The 16,086-nt window shown below is 44.6% G+C and overlaps 1 protein-coding gene across 4 annotated transcripts in view; it reads left to right on the top strand.

The window, feature by feature from the left end:
• Positions 1–16,086, top strand: part of LOC138480808 (ligand of Numb protein X 2-like) — a 1,017,991-nt gene that overhangs the window by 371,577 nt on the left and 630,328 nt on the right. The gene's annotated exons all lie outside the window — the stretch shown is intronic.

The following is a 16,086-nucleotide window of genomic DNA, read 5'->3' as shown; positions in this document are numbered from 1 at the left end:
ACCCACCCCATATGTCAATGCCAGATTGTTGTGAATAAAGATGGACAAACGTGCACACACACCTTTTTGGAGGGGGTACTCTGCCATGCAGTTTTGCAATGTTTTAATATTTGTTATGGGGGTTGGGGGAGGGGTGGTTTTGGGGGTGAATAAAATGGCATGTATAAAGCTTATGGGGCTATTAGGGGTCGTGTTTGTGTCCTTGCATATTAATGCAAATCCATGAGTGAATGTGTTGCCGGTAAGCTGCTTGGGACGAAAATGGGTGTGTCATTCTTCCTTCTTAGTTAATGGTTCTGTATGTTTAGCTGGCTATATATATACTGCGAGTTATCCCTGGGCGGTTGCAACTTGTGCAGTGTGGCCTGTAGTGACCTTAGTTGAGGTTTGCTGGTTCGGTGTGGTTGCTCCATTTATTAAATGTTTTCATGCATCTCTGGGATCAGTATGCAGTACGTGTTCTGGTTGAGGAGGGGTTGTTGCATTGTGCCTTTTGATATCTGGAATAGTTGTGGTTGCTACTCTTGCTGGTTTCTTTTCCGTGTAGGATCTGCATGCCTGTGGAGATTGGAGTCGTGAGTCCTAGTTTTCTTAGTTGTGTGCCTGTTACTTTGCTATAGTAGCATGTGTGTAAGTAGTTGGCGGTTGGTTGACGTCTGCACATTTGATGTTGGTTGTAACATCATGCAGCTGTGGACCGAGGTGCCTGCAGTACTTTGTGGAAGTGTGCCCGTTCACAGTTGGCGGTGGAATGTGGCCTTTTTCTCTCTTCTCTTTCATATGTTTATTTTCCTACTCTTTTAATGGCTTTTTTTGTTTTTTGTAATCCTGTGCTGCATGATTATCTGAGGTTCTTGCATGTTGCTGTGGAATGTTATGTGGATGATATGTGCAAGCTATGTGAAGTGTTCTAGAAATTACATCTGGAGTGAGGATAGCTGAAATCGGGATATTCAGTGTCTCTGGCGATACTTTACATTTCCTAATTGCTGCCATACTGGAAACAAAAAGAATAAAGCTGTAGATTTTTATTTTTGATTATTAGGTGACACTAACGCGCAAACTCTAGGCCAAAACTATTCCATTAGAATACGCTATAGAGAATGGGGCGTGAGGAGGGACACAGCTTGTTGGTCCATTGACTGTTCATGGTCTTGCTAATCCCTGACTATTCCCACCCACCTTCTGCCCCTCCGCCAAAAACACATCCTCCTGTGATCCGTGTGCTTGTTTTTTCGAGCCTGACCTACAAACTTTGTGCTTGGAGTGCCGACCAGTGTGTTTTCAAAGCAATCTTCTCGGAGTTAATGACTAAAATGGAGCTGTAAACGGGCTACGAGTGTAATCGAAATGTCAACCAGGTCTGCTTTCAGCCACTCGATTTTTCACACTGTGTGCACTTCACGGAAGTTCTGTTAACAGCAAGCATTGGTAAAGCAAACCGTTTTGGCTTGTGTAGAGAAGTATTGGGCATTTGCCAGGCACTGCTATTATATGCCCAGGTACCCGCACAATTTTGCATCTGCTACCACTGTTGGCCAGTTAATACCACTAAAACAGTGCATGACAGCCGCCTTTCCCATGGCTACACAAAATCCCAAACTGTTGACCTTGACACTGCTTGTTTTCATATTTACATGAGGTTCCATTCTCGTTCTTTCCGTGACCTTTTTGTGTTATTTCGGTAATGCCAGTTTGTAGAGAGATGAGTCATGTGTGTTGGAAACATATAATCGCGTGGTCTAGCGTGCACAATCAAACCGAGGGCTTGTTGACTTAAAATGTACATTCCCAATGCCCAACTGAACGTCTGGTTCTGGTAATGGAATATGCCGAATTGGGCCCTAGAATGAGGGTTGGGGACTAGAGTCTAGTAGAACAGTAGTCCCTAGTGTTTGTGTGTAACCTGTATTTTTGTCCAAGAGTATTTTGCCAGACCGACAACTATTAAATTCGTTCAGCTCATTAACTGGTTTAGAGTTTAGAGTTTAGAGATTTGGTTTGTCTTTATGGACTACGTCTGAGAGAGTACAGCGCGTATTATCCTTTGGCAGAGTTGAATTTAAAGTTTGTTTAAATAATCTCAGGATTGAATCAAGTTGATGTTCCTTGACTTTGTTTTTGGCAATGCTGCTGAGCCAGCATTGACGATTTAGGCAGGCTGCGCAACGACTTCGTGCGTGAAGGACAGGCGTCCTAGTGAGGATTGCAGTCGCATCGGTGCACTGTAAGCCCTTTCAGTTTCTCACTCCGAGATTCTTTGGTTCTCCTGTCATTTTATGGAATCATGCATTTCTACTGAGGATATTTAAATCCTATCTGTTTAATCGTTATTTAGATTATAGTGCATTTTATGCCAAAGGAAAACGTTACAATGCATAATTGTAGGCAATAATTTGCACTGACGAAGGATTATATGCACTTGTTTGTCAAAGCAATATGTTCCCATGAAGGGAATGTTCTGTTTACTTACACGCATGTAACTTATGCCAATAGTAAATAAATCGTATTAAAACGTCGTGTTTTTTTTAATCCGTTTTTAAACCAACTACTGGAATCTTGGCTTGTTCTAAACTGATGCTACACATTCGAGTAGTACCAAATATTGTTTTCAAAGAATATTGCCTTCAGATGTCTTCAGCATATTTTGTTGCAAATGTCGATCAGCAGCAGCATGTGAAGATGTATGCATAGCCTTGGAGGCACATTAGAAAACATGCTCTCGTTTTTCTCCACCATAATTTTTAGTTTCAACTTCTATAATAATTGTGTATCAATGTTTTTTTGCATTTGCGGTGTACTGCCCAAGCATACTTGTAACTATCCAAGTGAGAGATCTTTGTCAATATTTCATTTTTAGCAAGGTTGCATTATGATATGTAGAAGGCAGTGGAAAGGTACGCAGAGTGTAGAATTGACTTGCAAATCCTTATGTTGTCACAACATAATTAAGTTTGAGAATTAATTTCCGTTTTGCCTCAACTATCTTCTACAGCTTGCAGCAGGACTGCAAACTCCTAATTGAGACAGATGTTAAACTGTTGAAGGAAGCCATGATCCACTATTACGAGCATGGTGGCATAATTTAGAAACCCAAAGAGGGCAATCTTTTAGTTGGTGTAGCCCTGTGACGGTAGGGAAAATTTACAAAAAGCAGATTGAGGGAAAATTCAACAAACCGGGCTGTCTGAAACCAGAATAAAAAGCTGGCTCACGGACTCTGCTCTGAAATGTTCTATCTTAGTCCTTTTTCTTTGTCCTTTAGAGTTGAAAGTCCTTAGATAAGCCCTTATGGTGCTACAGACCTCATTGGCAAAAGAATCTAGGCTGGTTTGTCTTCTTAGCTGGGGTCTGATTCTAGCTTCTGACTCCAGCTTGTGCTCCCTCTTCTCCCTTTTCCGCTGAACAGTGCGGTCGTGGAAAATGCAGTGCCCTTTTATACTGTTTATTGTCCTGATCTTTCTTTGGGTTCCCGATTATTTTTGTCACCTTTCCACATTCCTGAATGGGATTGGTTATTTCCCTATGTTTAGTGTTGTCCCTCAGGTGTTTTCTTTATTTTCTTTAAAAGTTCTCATGTATAACTCTTATCCCTTCGTCGTTGCCGTTAAATAAGCACGGCAGTGGCCAATGGCTTGAGAGTACGATCCACCAACTTAAAAAAGAAAACGGAAGTTTCATCATAGCCACACAGAGCTGCACCACTGACCTCTCTTGCCTGCATGGTGGTAGCCCAGGAGTGGGGTTAGCACTTTGGTCAGTAATTGGTGAGCTGCAAGGCGGAGAAATGTCATGCTCTTAAAGGATAGTTCCGGGACTTTTTTTTTATTGTCCCTACGGTTCGGCCATGTGTTTTTAAGCATAACTCGGTAGATCGTAGAAAACTTTCCTATGGACCTTACCCGACTTTTCGTCCATTAACGCACTCGAAATCAGCCGCCATTTTCTGATAATCCTATCATTTCCCCCCATCGCCCTGGCTGCACTGCTTTTGCGGCACTAAATCAAATCCGCCGCCCCTGAGCCTGACATCAGCAGACGCGTACCGCCCATTTCCCAACGCCAAAGCACGTTTCGTGTCAACAATCGCTGCGCCTCAGCTAATGAAGTGTCGCCATGGAAATGGCAGGACGCCTCTTTCCTCAATAAGTATAAACACACCGTTTCACAACACACAGCAGCAGATTTTCGATTCCATTACTCTCTCTGTGTTACTTTGAGTATTCTGTGACTCGTTTCTGTGCTCTGGTCAGCTACCTTCGCCGCTTCTAGGCCTTGTGAACACCTGTACCATCTCTGTAAATTATTTTACTTTCTTTACCACACAATGGCTACAATAATGCCGTATATGTACGAGCCCGAGTACACCGAGGAAGAACTACTGGAAAGGCAAGCACGTGAAAACGATGGGGATTCGGACGGCAGTTGGGAGGACCAGTCAACGGATGAAGACCCTGGACCATGTCGCATGGACGGCGTCTCCACCTGGTGCACGTGCAATCGGTGCGAGCTAATGCCAACTGAGGAGGAGAACTGCTGCTGCCGTGAAAATTCCGGGTGCTTGGCCTACATTTCGGAAGGCGAGCCAAGTCCGCAATGCATCACCGAGCTGCCAGAGTTCAGGGCAAGTGGAGCTGTCAGGGAGCGATAAAGGCCAAGAGGTGCCAAAGACCATGTACACTTCAAAGTGGTCTATAGAGCATGGGTTGTTGTTCCCATGTCTACCTCCAGGCCCCGTGTCTCCTGCCAAGCATCCCCCCCTCACGCTGGACGTCCCCCTGCAAACCGCATAATGCCACGACATATACACGTCATTCATTCACAAACACACCCCTGTTTCGAATTCTTTATAACCCACTTCATATTTCTAATGAGAACTTCTTTGCGCTTTGCTAGTCAACCCGTGAAGGTGCTGGTTATCTGCTCTTCGTCTCTGTGAACTTCCGTGACCACTTCGAGCAAACTCGTCAGTTTGCAACCTGTGAACTGCTCCCTGTTCTACAACAAGAAACTACTCTGATCCCTGCATCTAACTGTTTGTTCGTCAAGGTAAGGCCATGTACCATAATCATTTTGCGTCCAATTTTTTAATTTATATCTATTTGCTAGTAGTCATCAAATTGCATCCATGTTTTCTTTTCGTTCAAGACAGTACATGCAAGGAACTAGTCACATGTTCTGAGTTTAGTCAAATTATTTTTATATTTTTTTAAAGTTATTCAAATACTTATCCGCATGTGAATAACGTGTATAGTTCCAAGAACCAAAACGAACCTTGCATTGAACCTTTTATGTGTCATTTAATTTTTTAACACATTGGTATTCATAGAGAATTGTTGATCTTTACTTTTCAGAACTTTCCACAATGCCTGCCTGTTCCATTGGCGGTTGCCCTTCCAAGACCCATAATAAATCGGAAGGTACTATAATGCATGTTTTCCCTAAGACAATAGATCAGATAAGAGAATGGGTCCGATATTGCGGCTATCCACCGTCTGAGCTTGAAAGTAGAGTCCTAGAAGTCTATGCGGACAAGAGGGGTGATCGATACCGCATCTGCAGCAGGCACTTTAGCTCAGACATGTACTCCACATCATTGCTAATAAAGAAGAACACACCGCGAGCGAGGCGAAAATTGCTCTCAACCGCTATTCCCACTCTATTCGTCCACATCCCTCCACTGGTGAGTCAAGTTTTCGTATTTATCTCTCGGCCTTGCGGTAGTGTGTAGCATTAGCTAACAATAATTTCCCCATTTATGTATCCACTCAATATGAAGGCGGAAGATTCTCCATCCGTGTCGTTATTGCAGTCATCAGCCACTTCAAGCGCCTATCGGGTAATCTTACTTGGCTATTCTGCCACTGACTTGTTTTAGGCATGTAAATTAATAGTTTTAATTTATCGTGTAATTATTTTACCTAATGGTACACCCTTGTACTCGTCCTCTAGTCTTTGTTTTCAGTTATAATTATTGTTATCCAAAATAATGCAAGTACTGTCTTTCAGGGAGATGCTGAGGAGTCCAACGTATTGACGACAACCGTTGATGTCACTCAGATGCTCGAGGTACGTTTCCGGACAGTTCCATCGATGGAGATCATCAGATCTTGCATTCTTGTAGCGTGATTGTTACACACAATGTTTCTTTCGTTTTTAGCCATTGATATGTCCTTCTGTCGTCGCCCTCCTGTCTCTTCTTTTTTCAATATTGTGTTCATTACTAACGAAAGTCCAATGTTTCAGGGAGTCGATGGAGCATTAGTCCAAGAAGAAGCGGGAGCATGCAATTACGGGTCGGCGCAACAGCTTGCAGAAGTGTGCACCGCAGTTACATCGTCCCTTGATGTTCTTATGCATTTCGAGGTATGGATACTGACAGTTCGATCAAGCGAAATCATATGACGTGATTACATCCGCTATACTTCCTTCTTTATTAACGCAAGTACTATGTTTCAGGGAGATGACGGAGCTTCTTCTACAAGAACATCACCCCTAATAGTTGATGCAGATCTCTGGCTGGTGACACTTCCAACGATCGAGCAAATCGAATCATATTTACATATCCATTATTTATTTTAGACAACTGATCATTTGTGCAGGTCTATTTAGATGAGCCGTTGAGGCCTGCACAAAGTTTGTTCTTTTTAACAAAATAGAAAACCATACTAATGCAATTACTGTCTTTCAGGGAGGTACTGAAGCATCATCTTCAATAATATCATCAATGGAAGTCTATGAGGAGGCCGAGGTATGGATCTTGACAGTTCCATCTAACTAGATCAACAATGCGTGAATAATTGTAGTTTGAATGTTCTACACAAAGCGTTCATTCGTGTTTTGCTATTGAGATGTACGTGGGTATTGGTCCCCAAGTATATTTTTTGTTTTCAATATTATTATACATACTAATGAAAGTTCTGTTTCAGTGAGTCGATGGAGCGTCAGTGCGTGATGGATGTGCTTATCATGAAAATATAGGCGTTGCAGCGCAAGAGGAAGTGGAGACATGCACACACGAGTCGAAGCAACAGCGTCCTGATGTTGAAGTTCGAGGCAAGAAAGTTTCAAAGAAAAGAAAGCAAAAGAAGGTTAGTGGCCTGGTCACTATATTATGATGTTTTTCACTGTTAATAGTTCAATACTGTAAGTTGTGTTTAAACTGAACATCCCTTTTCCAATCTGTCCTCTAGTTGCGAGTGAGTGTACGAACTAGATCTACACAGACAGTGAAGCGAACGAGAGATGTTGCTTGTCAAACCTTTTGGCAGGGACTTGAGACTGGAGATGCATCGTGCCAATGGGAAGAATATGAAGTGATTGACAACGGAGCTATACCACATCCAGCCATCTATAGTGAATGTCCTCCTGGTAGTTCGGATGCAGTCGGAGATCAAGTCACAGAATCCACACCCGCAAAAACTAAGACCGCGAGAAAGTTGAAGAAATTGTTTTATTCACCCATTGCCGGAGAAGGAACAGATGTTGCAATGGAAGAGAATTAAGTGGACGACAATGAAACACCATCAATATCACTGAACATAGCGGAAGACGATATCAGAGATTCTACCTTTCATGTCAGTGACATGTCCTCAACGTTACAGGCCGAACCAGCTGGGATGTAGAGTGACAGTATAAGGAAAGAGGCCAAATTCATTGTATTCGATAGTTGTTAGATTGATATTATTATTCGGATGAAATGTGGGCATTCGGTTGGTGGGGAAGTATGTGGGGAGCCATTGATTAATGTGACTCGTGCAATTCGAGGCACTAACCTTAAAATACATGCCACCTGTACAAAATATCATCCTTTCTCATGGTCTGCACAACCCATGCTGGGGCAACTGCCAGCAGGCAATCTACTTTGTGCAGCGGCTGCACTTTTTAGTGGTTCAAGTTTTAAAAAGTTAGAGTCTTTCTTTCAGTTTGTGGGAATCCATTTCATTGCGAAAACTCAGTTCTACAAATACCAAACCGATTATCTATTTCCAGCCATTAGCGAAGCTTGGAGAATGGAAAAAATGTCTATTGATAGTACATTCGCGGGCAAACGGTTCAGGCTAGCCGGTGATGAACAGTGCGACAGCCCAGGATTTTCAGCCAAGTACTGCACCTACCACTTTCAGGACATGGAAAGTAAGAAAATTGTGAGTTCGGTGGTCGTGCAGGTGTCACAAAGTACATCCTCAGTGGCCATGGAGAAAGTTGGCTTTGTAGCATCATTGCAAGAACTACAAGCGCGGGGAATGGTGATCGACCGGATAGCCACGGACAGACACGTTTCAATTGCCAAGACAATGAGAGAAGAGTACAAAAATATAAATCACCAATTTGACGTTTGGCATCTTGCAAAAACAATCAATAAAAAAATGTCGGCTGCAGGTAAAAAAAAAGATATGCAAGGTATTTCACAGTGGTCCAAGTCAATCAGCAACCATCTTTGGTGGAGCTCAAAAACATGTGGAGGGTTGTTGGAAATTCTACTGGAAAAATGGCGGTCAGTAATGCTACACTGTACCAACGTTCACCGTTGGAACACAAACCAACATTTCCACAATTGTGAACATGGCCATTTGTCCACAGAGGAGGCACGGAAGAAGAAGTGGTTGATTCCTTCATCACCCACTCACAAAGCCATTGAAAAGATTGTATTTGATAAAACTATAACAAGAGATTTGAGGGGACTCACGGAATTCTGCCACACAGGAGATTTGGAGGTGTTCCACAATATGTGCCTAAAGTACCGGCCAAAACGATTGCATTTTGGCATGGAGGGCATGATAAATCGGACTCTTCTAGCGGTCTTGGCACATAACCATAATGTTGGCCGTCAACAAAGTAGGACGACCGGAACTTTAGGGACGCTTCGCTACAATAAGGCCTTCACTAAAAGAAGTAAACAATGGGTGATCAAACCAGTGTTTGAGGATATGCAATATGAGTTTATTGAGAGACTAATTGTTGATGTCCTAGATAGGCACATACATGGAGTTGTGAATGAACCTGTGCAGGCGACAACTGCATTGCCACCCAACATTGCCTCTGTTCCATGTCCACCTAAAGAAGAGCTCATTGAGAAATACACATCACGGTTTAAATGATTGTAATTTGATTGTCTGTTCTCTCGAGTCTCCTCATGTCGCAGGCCCATTGAATATGTGTATCTATGTATTGTGTAAATAAAAGTGATTGCTCAGTGTACATGCAATGTTTCTCTCTACCCTTGCCCCTCCCTTCACCGTGCAGTAGTGCGAACCACCCGGGTTTCACCTGTGACTTTGCTCTCGAGTCTCCTCATGTCGCAGGCCCATTGAATATGTGTATCTATGTATTGTGTAAATAAAAGTGATTGCTCAGTGTACATGCAAAGTGTCTATCCAACCTTGTTCATTTGCGCATTAAATTAAACCAAACAGTAATATAAATCATTTTTCAAAAAATATAGAATGTCTCCGTATTTATGGTTCTCTGGGGCTGCAAATGCACGCAGACAAAATGCAAAGATGGAGTGTAAATTTCAAGTCCTGTGAGATGGCCTTAGACTGAATGTAGCTAACTAGGAATGTGTGCTCGTTCAAAGTGAAGGTCAGCTGCTTTGATTTTTTGCTCGGGTGCCGGAATGGCCCACGACTCAGTATAAGGTTCTATTGTTATTTGACCTTGACAGGCCGGGACCATCCCGAAAGACTTCTTTTTGGGGGTGTGGTGCAATAACGTAAGAAACGATAATGAATAAAATTTCAGAAACGATAGCCATTTAATGTTCGTTCATTAGAAGAAAGAACGTCGGCATAGAAGGAGTGGTATTTCGGGGCTGCCCTACGCACAGAAACAATGGAAAATGCAAATATAATGTAAGTAACTCTTTAGATGAGTTTATACCGCAATTTAAACTTGTTCGTTCTATGTGGCATATTGTTTTGTACCGCGCACTATCTTGAGGAGAACCATCTCCTTTTACGGAAGCACCTCAAAACCTTCCTCTTTGCTTCTGCTTTCTCTCTCCCTCTCCCCTGCTACAACTGGTCCACTGTCTGCGACCTCGGTCCTGGGCCCTTCCACTCTCCACCTGCACTGCCTCCCTGTCAACCCCTGCACTGGGGGACTGTCTCAGTATCCTACAGCCCCCCCTTGACGTATAATACCCAGTTGCACTGTCCTAGCTATGAAATAATTTCCCGACCGAATATATAAAATGAATAATTTTAATAAAGATCTGATGGTGAGACTAATTTAATTTTTTATGTTTTTCAAACAGGTACATACTTCATTATTGCATGTGTCACGAGTACCAGACACCGGCGGATGGGTTTTTCAACCACCAGTTGCTTCTCCGCGTGAACAACGTTACCACCCTGACCATTTTATGGGACGATCGCCAAGTACAAGTATGCCCTTACGCGGTACTAACGGCTAGATGCAACATACAGACCTTTGTGGTGGCCTAGTGCCTCGTTGTTGGAACAGCCATGCGATTATCAGTGCGACCGAAGAGCTTATTTTATCGTAAACCAACACCCTGTGTACTGCACACGAACATCGCTTGCCTCAAGACGAACTATTTTGGATCGAGAGCAAAGAAAAATGCAAATCGCTGAATATTCTCTAAACATTTGATGTCCAATAAAAGTACTTTGCCAAATGTACAATCTTGCCGTTTGCTTTTAAACCACAGTTTCATATTCCGAATTGTGGCGCTGTATTGTGAGATGATCTAAGACCCTGTGTACAGCAAAGGAACATCGCGTGCCTCAAAACGAACTTTTTGGAACGTGAGCAAATAAAAATGCAAACCGCTGAATATTCTCAAAACATTTGATGTCAAATAAATGTACTTTACCAAATTTACAATCTTGCGGTTTAATTTAAAAGTACAGTTTCATATTCCCAATTGTGGCGCGCTGTGTTGTGTGAGCTCATCTGTGTTGATTTCGGGGTTCTGTGTGGAGTCGCGTAGAAGACGCCTGGGCGCGTTTGCCTACGCAGCTCAGTCACGTCACGGATAGAGGCGGGGAATATGAATGTTTTGATAGTCTGTTTCAGGGGCGGGGGATTTAATTTAGTGCCGCAAAAGCAGTGCAGCCAGGGCGATGGGGGGAAATGATAGGATTATCAGAAAATGGCGGCTGATTTTGAGTGCGATAATGGACGAAAAGTCGGGTAAGGTCCATAGGAAAGTTTTCTACGATCTACCGAGTTATGCTTAAAAACACATGGCCGAACCGTAGGGACAATAAAAAAAAAAGTCCCGGAACTATCCTTTAAAGAGGCAAAGCAGAGTCTGTGGAGGTTGTTTCTGTTCTAGGGTGATTACGCTTTGTCCGGTTTGGGTTGTGTGAAACCTTCCTTAGGTGTAGTTTGTCAGAGCCTGAGAACTAAACTAGACCCCTAGGTTAAAGGCGCTGTGCAACAGTTACCTATAATAACCAAACGCACGGAGGACTGACGGAAGTGGATGGACTCTGGGAAACACCCAGTAACTCTTCAACCCACTGGTCAACACCAATCAAGAGTCGCACCCAATAACGAACCAGGTCTCCAAATTCGAAATGATCTAGTAGGTCAATGTGGCCAAGGAACACCTTGTGCCATTATGTGTCAAAACCCCTAGTCCATTAGTATGTGATTCCGATGACTAGCATCCACCATTTAACCCAGACCCTCGAGCTGGCTCCAAATAGAACAAGAATCCTTAAGTTAATTGGCAAAGTCAGTACACAATTCTAGCCTACTATTAATTGGCAAAATTCACATGGACTGAATTAAAAATGCTTTAATTAGCTGCAAACACCCAGAAAGAAAATACTTGGTTGGCAGTTATTACCATATTGCATTGCATTTACTATCTGAAGCCTGTGGCTGCAAGTCTCCAATTATTTTCTCTTCAGCTATTCAAACATGCTCCAATTACAAACACGATTCAATGTTAATTCATGTGTTAATTCACCACTCTGCATCTCTTGTGACCTTTGAGCTGCCAGCAACCTTTACAACTTCATCATGCTGTTTAACATCTACTCCCAATGTGCTCATTGCTGTGTGCACATTACTCAACCCTGCTGTGCCCTAGTCACCAGCAGTATCTCCTCTCCACACATATCCAAATCAATGGAGGCCTCTTCCCTAGTGGCCGTTAACAATCAGCCTTTTTCCACCTAGCCCGTTGCCCCTTGTAACAATATATTGGGAGATCACGCTTAAGATAGGGAGTTTCTGCCCACAGCACCCAAATAAAATGGCCCACAATATACCATTGATTTTGAATTCAGCAAGCCCATCTATGATTCATGTAGAGCCACGTAGGTCACCCCCCACGCCCCCCCACCCCCCTGCCTACAATGAGCCAAGGATCAGGCTGGGGTATAGTTTCAACACAACATACACTTTCCTTTTCGTACTAAAACAGGCAAATATTACCTGATAAAATTTAGATTGAAAACAAAGTTTCGATTTTAAAGTTATAAATTACACGTGAGTGTTTGGATACATGGGGTTTCCCTGCACACTTGAAAATGCGAGCAGTTTACAATCACACAGATTGAAGATATTTTTTTTCATTTATAGAACCTTTCTTCACCTCCAAAAGCAATGCAAAAAAGTTCTGTTTTCAGGGTCACTTCGTCACTCTCAGGAAAGAGTGTATATCTTGCGATTGAGAATTACGCTGGGCTTCACTTCTGTAAAGCACTTATCTCCCCAAACACCAGCAACCCAGGCATCAGTTATATGCAGCACCCCTTTGCTTCAGGCCAGGTCTAGGGAGTGTGGCCAGTTTAGAATTTCATTTTGGAACAAATACCTTTTGTTGAAAGGCAGGGTGTGGCAAGGACGCCCCTGTTCATTAGAGAAATCTGGGGTGGACTGGAAAAATAAAGGCACCCAATTACTTTGCGTGACTAGAACTTAATTTCCGCTAGGGTGGAAGTTTTAAACTCATCCAAGCTCCCTGCTGCGTCAATCTATTTGAGAGATAATTACATTAAGATTCAGTCAAATATGCGAAGGGTCTATACAATTTGCCCCACAATTGGAGGCCTAAACTGTCCTTTCATTTTATGGGCTGGGCTGTCATTAACGACCCCCCCGCTATTTTATGAATCTCGTAGGAAAGAAGAGCAAGGGAGATTAGGGTTTTCCTCCAAAGTCCTTTTTTCGTTGGCGCCAGTCCTGCTCATTTTCCTTGCTTAGGGAGTTGGCGCTCTGGCCTCCACTTTCGTATTTTGTCATTGTGGTGCATGACAATAAACCACCCTCCTTTTCCTTGGCCCCTGGGGTCCTCCCCTAATACCCTTCCGCAGGTTCCCGTTGGGAAGGAGGGATGTTCGTCCCAGACCACCAAGCGCTTTCAAGTGCACCAGAGGCCCAGGAGTGTGCAGTAGAGGCTTGGGGAGGTTGCAGGGGGAGGTGGGTATCCCCAGGGGCTGTAGTACGGGGAGGATGGTGTATGCGTTGGCTTTAATATACAGTGAGAACTTGGATACCATTGAACTGGGACAGCCACCCAGATGAATGGGGATGCAGAAGAAACATCAATAATAAAAACGACAAAGGAAGTTGGCAAAGTTGACTGTTTTAATATCAATTATCTTAAACAGGAAGTACAACTGATGTCTCATAGTATGTTTTTTATGAAATGCATTGAGAGACCAATTTTTATATAGCAAAAACTCTTCATTGATGGCGTTAACCTACATATTTACTAACGTCATACTTCGTGGCAAACTACAAAAACCTAGTGGCAATTGTGATGGGTTTAAGGGGAACATCCAAGTATACGTTCCATACTATTCTGTGATAGGCTCTTCAACATCAGACGGGACTACTAAGCCCATTCTTCAAACAAGTCACTATGAACGTCACTAAATACACCATTTGTTATACAAACTATAGGGCTCTTAATTATGCGGTCCCCTATAATTGGTTGGCACTCTTACATCCGTCAGTACTTTTCCACCCACGTTAGCAGCATGCAGGCTGGGCTTCCAGGTGCTGGTGAGCTGTTCATAGTCGCAGCTCCCCTCCAATGAGCATATCGTCTCCTCAGTGGTCTGCACGTCAAGGCTTTGAACTTGGCCTTGGAAATGTTCCTTGCTCGGGAGAATTCAAGGGAGTAGAGGCACGCTCTGCCCCTCTGCATAGGTGTGGTTCATCAGGTTTGCCCAGTTCCATTCATCCACGTGACTTAAGACCACAAATTTGAGCTCTGGTGCATTTAAAATACTATTTATTAATGAACCTCTGATGTCTTCCTTGTTTTCGTCCATGCCCTCTGAGCAGGAGTTTCATTCTTTTACATGATTGTAACTAATGTCTACTCATCCCAGTCCGATAAGACCATGGCTTCTTGGGGCTGATCCAGCCTCACCTTTCCGAGATTCACTTCTGTAATTCAATTGTTTTTTCAACTGCGACACACTGAAAACGGCCTTCCTTCTCTCGTCCAGCTCTGCTATAATATGTCGTGGAAATATCCATTCGAGGGGATTGCGTCCTCAAACGTATTCCATATCTATGACAGTAATCACCACAGCTGTGCTGCTTCGGATAATCTTTTGGCGTCTACGTCATGCGTCGATGACGTCGATACGGCGTCCTCGAGGACCTCCTCCGACGGCAGACGTCACCAGATGTTGTATGTAGGACACACAGCGCCCGTAGCCTCAGTTCCGTTTTTTCCGCGAACGTGTTTGCTTCGGAGATCTCGGCGCGCCTCGATTCTTTGGAGTTTCTGTTCTTTTGGTTCTTCGAACCTGTTTGTTTCGTGAAGTATTCTCGGGATGTCTTCCTCTTCTTACACTTCGCGTCCGGGCTTCAAGAAGTGTGGGGACTGCGGGTCCAAGATGTTGGTGACGGACTCGCACAACGCCTGTCTCTGGTGCCTCGAGGAGGCCCACGACACGGATGATTGTGTCGACTGCCAGTCGCTTACGTCCAAGGCCTTGCGGGAACGTAAGAAGAAGCTGTCGGTCGGTAAGGCGTCCAAGCCCCAGAAGGCGAGGTCCACTGGGCTCTCGACGGACGATTCGAGGGGCGACTCTCCGCATCGTAGTCGTAAGTCTAGGGGGGTCTCGGTCCCGGAGTGGGTCCCGCCACTCCTCTGCCTCTTTGAGGCACTCCCGGAAGTGCCGTCATCAGTCGCCTTACCCGTCCTCATCCCAGGACTCTGCCCATCGGCAGGTTTCTTACCAAACGTTCCTCTCTGGAGGAATGGGCTTCCTTCGGGAAGAAGATGTTGGCGATTCTCGAATCACAGGGCACTGGTCCGTCCGTGCCTCCGAGTGGGGTCGGTCATGATCGGTCGAGAGACGCCGCTCGCACGCCTTCGGGCTCGGGTGGTTGGCACGATTCGCGGGAAAGGTCCCGCTCGGACAAGGGGAATCGTTCTCGTCATGCCCGTTCCATGTCCCGGTCCTCGACGCGCTTGAGCCCGTGTGCACCTGTGAAGTCTTCGAAGAAGGCGTCGATGCCGGTGGCGCCGAGGTCGTCGACTGACTCTCGAGGCTCCGCCTCCGAGGAAGTCGTCAACGCCTTCGGCGCACAGGCTTTCGAAGGACACGCTCGGGGCTCTGCCCTCAAGGCCTGTGTCGAAGCCGTCGATGCTGTCGGCACCGCGCTCGACGTCGACGCCGTTTCACTCGACACCCTCGATGCCTTTCGAGGCTGTGGTGTCGGAGGTACCCCGTGGCACGGGGGAACCCCCTAGAAAGGCTCTGGCCAAGGCAAAACATGTCTTCCTCACTTATTGGATGCCCACTTTCCAGCCTATGGATTATATTTCCGAGGTGTAAGAGGGTTCTTAAGATGGGTTGGTTCCTGACATGGTACCAGATGAGATTCTTTCTGGTCATAGCCAGATTGAGGACTTGCGTCAGTCACTGCATGACGCCAGTGGTCTGGACACCTCTCCGGAGGTGGAGTTCTGTAGGCCTGAGCCTGGCACCCATGCCGAGTCATCGTACCGGCGCCTTATGTCGAGGGTCACGGACTACTTGGGGTGGTCGGCGCCCCCAGTTGATTTTGTGCAGGATGACCTTACGGATATCCTCGATCAAGGTCCACCCACTGACCCGGTACTACCATTCCATA

Source organism: Ambystoma mexicanum, chromosome 5p (assembly GCF_040938575.1).
Source record: "Ambystoma mexicanum isolate Mex_15411 chromosome 5p, UKY_AmexF1_1, whole genome shotgun sequence".
Taxonomy (NCBI): domain Eukaryota; kingdom Metazoa; phylum Chordata; class Amphibia; order Caudata; family Ambystomatidae; genus Ambystoma; species Ambystoma mexicanum.
Note: the sequence above shows the minus strand (reverse complement) of the source record. Positions and strands in the feature narration are given on the sequence as shown.